The following is a 7,176-nucleotide window of genomic DNA, read 5'->3' as shown; positions in this document are numbered from 1 at the left end:
TCAGCGGTTCTTGTTTCGCGCATGTTTGGGGCAAAAGAAGACCATTCATGTTGCTTTGGCCCACTTCATTGTGCCCAAGGACTCTGTAATGACGGTATGAAGGTCTGCGTAGAACTTTGTTTTCACTTATTCTGGGTAAAGGCTTAGGAGCTGAGCATAGTACGATGCTTCCTTCCTTTCATAAATGGGAGCTAACTGGGAAGTCTACGATGTCATTTCCGTATCTGACGAGTTCGTTCTATATCAGAGCTATTCTAGTGTGGTATGTCTGTATGGTACCTGCGCACAGGTTTGCGCACGTAAAATACGTCTAACGTGAGAAGAACTGTTCTCGTTCTATTTGTTTTCTTTTTGTTCCGACTGCTGGTGTAGGGCCCCCTTCCAGCCGCGATAAGCAGTCTTGGGAAGGTTTGAGCGAGCAATTTTTATGACACCTTTTCTAGCCCTTTCCTCATACCTGTAAGTGAGCAGTGCATTCTTAAAGAGGGCTGCTCAGTCGTTTATGGATCTGCCGGACTCCACTGCTGCTCCTTGTAACTTAAGGGGGAACCAATAACCTAGACCGCCTGCGTGCAGGATTACGCCTACGGCTTCCAGTGTGCCCGCATCTGCCGGTTCGTCGTTCGCCCGTCGCCACAGCACTTGTTGTTCTGATCGATGGGGCGAGGTTGATGATGGCAGAATGACTTGTGTGATGACTTAGATTTGAGTGAGGAAGATTTTCGCAGTTCGTCGACGAACAGGGTCGAGACGGCTTGAGACAGAGACGGATGTAGTGGACGTCCACGATTTCCTTTGTGTCTTGTCGTGCCCGTAGCGTGCCACAACGCCTTGCTGAGAATCACCTTCTTGCCCGTTGATCGTCTGGTGGTTCCTCCGCGCAGTCCGCCGATTCCAGTATTCACGGTAGAGATTCTTAATTCATCGAGGGTTTAAGAGTACCACCACGCTGGCATGAGTAGGTGCCGTCTAAATACGTTTCGAGTACTTGACACGTGATACCATTGGGCGTTTTTCTTTAAATAAATCCCGTTTTTTAAAATTTTTTCCAGAATCCCAAAGTACAGTTTTTTCCATAGACTTATTAAATGTTATAGATCGCACGGGCATACATCACTCTGCAATAGAAACCTGCCATCTTAACTCGTTATATCAACATGCTCAATGATCACATTTCGTGTTTAAAAAGTCCTAAGGCCATTGATAAGCGTCAAATTATCCCAACAAGAGTTGTTCATGATTATGGATAATACGGTTTGTTTGCAATTTCAGATTCAACATAACAATTCTCTAATGTGTGAACCCGCCCGTGAACTTGACCTACACGGTTGCCTGAGAAAATCCAAATTTGAGGATTCACGACTTATTCAATGCAGAAATAACTACCCTTTCTGGAAATGTACATGTATTGTAATATTTTGACAGATGATGGGTCAAATTTTAAGAATAACACGATACACAATTCGCGTGACCTACGTTCATTTACATGGACATTAGATATGTACATTTTCAGAAAGGAAATTCATTTCTGCGTTGAATAAGACCGAGTTCATGGAAATCGATGCACTATAGATGAAGTTATGGATGTTCAAAGCGATGTGTGTTTTTGGGATGACTGTATAAATAAATAAATATATTTATATATATATATATATATATATATATATATATATATATATATATATATATATATATATATATATATATATACATATATATTTCATTGGCGTGTTTTTTCACCGTTTACCTTTTCACGGAGGATTTACCGATTAAAGCGATATTTCAAAGCCAATGTAGTAATGTCTACATTTACATTCACCCAACCTTGTTTCTTAGACAGACGCCGTTAACGTTGCCTTTGGTAAACCTGCCTACCAAACAGACACCAACCGTCCATATACGGCGGACCGTATCGTTGACGAAAATACGAAATCGCGTTTGATTGAAGACCAGTCATGCACCCACACAGCGTCTCACAACGTCTCATGATGGGTGAATCTCGAGCAGATATTCCTCATCCGAAGCGTCAAGATTTACAAGAGGAATGTATGACGTAAGTGTGAACCTTTAATTTGATGAAACTCATAATGAATGGGTTTGTCGTGCGTTGTCATTTCTCGTGTGGAAAATCGTTATGAAAATATATTGTAAAATGTAAAACCGTTCAATCGTTTATATAAAAAGATTGTCAAAATATAATGTTTCGTATCAGAATCTTTTTATGTGTTGTAAGTCAATATGTTTGGTCAAACAATGCCGTGTTTGGTAATGCATATTTACACAACTCTCTTCGGCGTATGGAATTCAGACATGTCTAGTAATAGACAACTAACAAGAACCCTAACCATATGAGTCGCGTTCTGAGAAAACCGGGCATAATACATGTGCGTCCGCACAGCTAATCAGTGACGACACTTTCCGCTTTTATGTCATTTTTCGTTTAAATGAAGTCTTTTCTTAGCAAAATACAATTAAGGCGTAAAGTGTCGTCCCTTATTAGCCTGTGCGGGCTGCACAGGCTAATCTGGAACGACACTTAACGCACATCTAAGAAAAAAACATAAATTCATCTTCAATTACAGGCTACATGGACAAATCCTTGAAGTCGTAGACAGTGCTAAATAGTTAGGTGTTTCCATTTCAGATGATCTTTCTTGGAACAAACATATTACCAACATTACAACGAATGCTAATAAATCTCTTGGTTTCATCCGCAGGAATATACAGACTAAAAATGAAAACATCAGAGAAGTAGCCTATAAGACCATAGTTAGACCCCAGTTAGAATATGCGTCCTCTGTCTGGAGTCCACATACAAAAGAAAATAGTGACAAAATAGAAAAAGTACAACGTAGAGCAGTCCGCTTGGTGAAAAACGACTTCTCATTCTACAGCAGTGTAACCGGTATGCAGACTGAACTTGGCTGGCAGACTTTGAAGGACCGACGTGACCTCTTCTGACTGACCCTTTTTTACAAAATTGTGTATGGCTTGGTAGCCATTTCGCCGCCATCATATCTTGAGAGGCCTATGAGGATGACTCGTCATATGCACCCACTCTCATTCAGACAAGTCCATACATCAGCCAACTACTTTAAATATTCCTTCTTTCCTTACACCATAGTTCTTTGGAACGGCCTACCGGCCTCAGTTGTACAGCAGGCAGACCTAGAGGGGTACAAGCAGCTACCGGCCTCAGTTGTACAGCAGGCAGACCTAGAGGGGTACAGGCAGCCTACCGGCCTCAGTTGTACAGCAGGCAGACCTAGAGGGGTACAAGCAGCCTACCGGCCTCAGTTGTACAGCAGGCAGACCTAGAGGGGTACAGGCAGCCTACCGGCCTCAGTTGTACAGCAGGCAGACCTAGAGGGGTACAAGCAGCCTACCGGCCTCAGTTGTACAGCAGGCAGACCTAGAGGGGTACAAGCAGCCTACCGGCCTCAGTTGTACAGCAGGCAGACCTAGAGGGGTACAGGCAGCCTACCGGCCTCAGTTGTACAGCAGGCAGACCTAGAGGGGTACAAGCAGCCTACCGGCCTCAGTTGTACAGCAGGCAGACCTAGAGGGGTTCAAGCGTTGCCTTAGCCCCACTCTACTCCCCAGTCGTCCCTGAATGCACAAAACAGGGATTTTTAAACAACTTTTAACCTATAAATATGTTTCTTCTTGTTTAACACTATCACACTTTTATCTTCACCTCACTTTCATGCTTCGAAGTCTCCCTTTCGATGCTTTTAAACCTTTTATTCTTGCACTGACACGCGCACCTGCCAAAAGTACCCGCAAGGGGGTTCCGGCAGTATTGAAAGATAGATAGACATGCATTAAGCCCAGTTTTCTCAGAACGCGGTTCTTATATGCGTCGTGTAGGACATTCGTCACTTGTCTAAAATAAAACAAAAGCGGATGGTTACAATAATTTCTGTCACGAGTAAGCATCTGCATATAGTGATAATTCCTATACTCAGGACTTGTCCATCATTGCGCGTGTCAATAAAATATCAAAATAATACTAAATAATATGCATTGAATCAAACATTGTCCATATATGGACAATATACTCACGTTAAAGCATCAAAGGGCAGTGTATCGGGCATATCCATAGTTTGAGTATTAGCTGTTTATTGGACGAGTTGATATCAAAGTAATTAACGCTCTCGAGTTCGTTTCCTGGGACTATAACCAGTACTTGGTGTTTATAGGGGTAATCTAAAGAACGCTCCTATAGTGGGGATCGAACCCGTGACCTTCCGATCGCTAGGCGGACACCATATCCACTAAACCACTGAGACCTCTAAGTCTATGGCCGCTAAGTCTTCAGTTGTTATACACGTATTTAAGGTATTAGACTTAGAGACGTCGAGCTTTATGTCGGGTTATCGGAGGCCGGCTTTCAATCTCTTGAAGGGTTTCACCCTGGAGAGGTCGGCGTTTCATACACGTTTGAGCTAGCTACACCGGTGTACGGTCAGTGGGTACGGATTACGCGTAGCACCCCTAACGATGTACTCACTCTGTGCGAGGTTAAGGTGGAAGGTGCTCCGTACTCTGCAGCCAATGGTAGGTTGCGTAATAAGTAAATTTTTAAGATATTTATAAAACTATTATTTCTCGGTTTCATATTGAAAAATACAGAATGTATATGCAACTGGTCGGCGTTGGAACAGGCACATTACGTGAAAAAAACACGTACATTTATATTTTAGGATACATGTATTAACTGACTAGTGCCTAGAAGACAGTAGAAAGCGATGATGCCGCAGTCAAAACATATCCAAAATGTAGAAACAAATCCTATTACAAATGCTCGTTCACGTTTTGACATGTTCTCGTCTTCAGGCACACGTTATTCGGTTTTCCAAGGATATGTTCACATTGGCACTGCAATCGACGTTTCCGCGAAGGTCCTGTCAAATCTCCTCTGCGCATCAAGCTGTTCCAAAACAGAGAACTGCATGTTTCTTATTTATACTTACTATTTATATTTACTATGCCAAATAAGTTGTTTGGCTTTGAGACGCAGTTTTTCCCCATATTCAAATAAAACTATATCATCCGCGTCATGCGAAAATCGGTCTTATGGCATATGCGGCCAGAGTAGCTCAAGCCAAGCCTGCGCACTTTCCCATCAATGGCTAGGCTTTTCGCTTTAAAAAAGGCACGCAAGGTTTGGTAATAACTCCAGAGTAGTTTATAACACTTTATTATGTGAATTGGGAATAAGACATCAATTTGGGAATAAATTGTGTTTTATTTAAAGTGCATAATATGCAGTTTTATATGTTGTATTTATCTAGTTTTACAAATGATAATTAAAACATATACTTGCATATATAATAGCATCATTTAAATTGATTTTTCTTCAAAACTGGATTTTTTATTAATTAAAAAAAAATCCTCATGAAATGAAACTGTGTCCATGCTGCGCATGGACACAGTTTAAAAATACACTTTAAATGATAAAAATTCAATCACTGTTAATGAAAAAGTCATGGAAAATTTCTTTAAGCTTAAATTATAGATAATATATTACACAAATATATGTAGATCATGAAATGAATAGTTTTGTTTGAGAAAATCACCAAAATGATGTCCATTCCCAGTTTGATGTCTTATTCCCAATTCACATAATACAGTGTTTTAACATCATCTAATAAATAATACAGTGTTTTTATTCAGTATTCATATTCTTACAAGACTGTGCGATTGCACAGGCCTGGCTGAAGCTACGTTGGGATCATATTGCATAAGATCAATTTTTGCATGACCCGTGTACAAATCTCATTGCGTCTTATAAATAGAACATCTAAGCACAATACTTGCCGATAGAAAAGTGTGGTTAGATAATTAAACGATTTTCCTTCTACATGTATCATGGGCACTCTACTATTAGGTAGTTCTGTCTCACAATACAAGACAAATGGCATTTACCGATAGGTTTTCATCAATTTTTTTCCCTAAAATTCGTGTTATTTGATATATTGAAAACAATACTGTGTTATCAACAGAGAGTAGTCTGCATTTGCTAATTTTGCCTTGACCAAAAGCATGTAGATATTCTGACGACATGACTTCGTCAGCATCAAATCGCATCGCAGCAGTTATCAAATTTAAGGCTTTACCAGCATGATTTTGTAAAATTATAATGTGTGACGACGTCTCAATAACGTCTCTTTCACCATGAGGAAACGTGTGCATACGTCCGAGTGATGTCTCATTGAACGATTTCCTTATAAACGTTACATCAAGTATTGACTGAATGCAAAGACGATGGTGTGCTCAAGTCTTAATCCCGACATTGTTACCATTTCACCCAAGAGACCCCTGCAACCTTAATACTTTACCTGAGGAATCCAAAATCAAACGATACTAAACCTCCAAGAACGCCAATCACAATGTGAAATTTGAAAGCTCTTAACGGAATAGTTCTTAAGATATTGACTGGAAACCAATGTCGACCAAAGAATGACCGCGAACTAATGGACGGATAGGCCAAAATCAATATGTGTCTCCTAGTTTCAATAGGGGAACCAATATAGTACTAATACAACGGTTCATAATATTTTTATTTGAACTCACAACACTTTTCCACAGTACAATACTATTTCCATTTAAATGAGATCACTTGTAGTTATCTACTTTAAATAGTGTGCAGGAACAGACTTGGATCAGCAAAAACACATCACTAACATAAACATGTATATCTCTTTAAGTCACATAACAAATTCAATGTACAAGCCATATCTTTAACACAAAAAGCAACATTTTGCACGTAGAGACCCTCATAACCATACCATTTCCTAAAATTATTCCGATCCGAATTAAGGAAACAAAAGATAGGTCATGCCATATTTAAGACAGAATTCCACACATAACTATTAATTTATTAAATAGACGTATATTAGTTTAGTAAATATTCCACAAAATCCTAATAAAAACTGATGGCCGAGTATAAAGTGCGTCATATTTTTAATAACTGTCTGAATGTACTTGTTATGTTGAAAGATGAACAAAAGTATTATCTAACAAGGGAGACAACTTTATTTTTCAAGCAATAACGTCCCTCTATCTTGCGTACAAAGAGAGACAATTCAATTATTGACAAGTGTTAGCATATTACATCACTCTCGCTTGATTTGCAATTGACTGATTTCCAAGTTGAATAAATTAATTTCT

Source organism: Dreissena polymorpha, chromosome 3 (assembly GCF_020536995.1).
Source record: "Dreissena polymorpha isolate Duluth1 chromosome 3, UMN_Dpol_1.0, whole genome shotgun sequence".
In the NCBI taxonomy this organism is placed as follows: Eukaryota; Metazoa; Mollusca; class Bivalvia; order Myida; family Dreissenidae; genus Dreissena; species Dreissena polymorpha.
The sequence above is the reverse complement of the archived record's forward strand: the minus strand, read 5'-3'. Positions refer to the sequence as shown.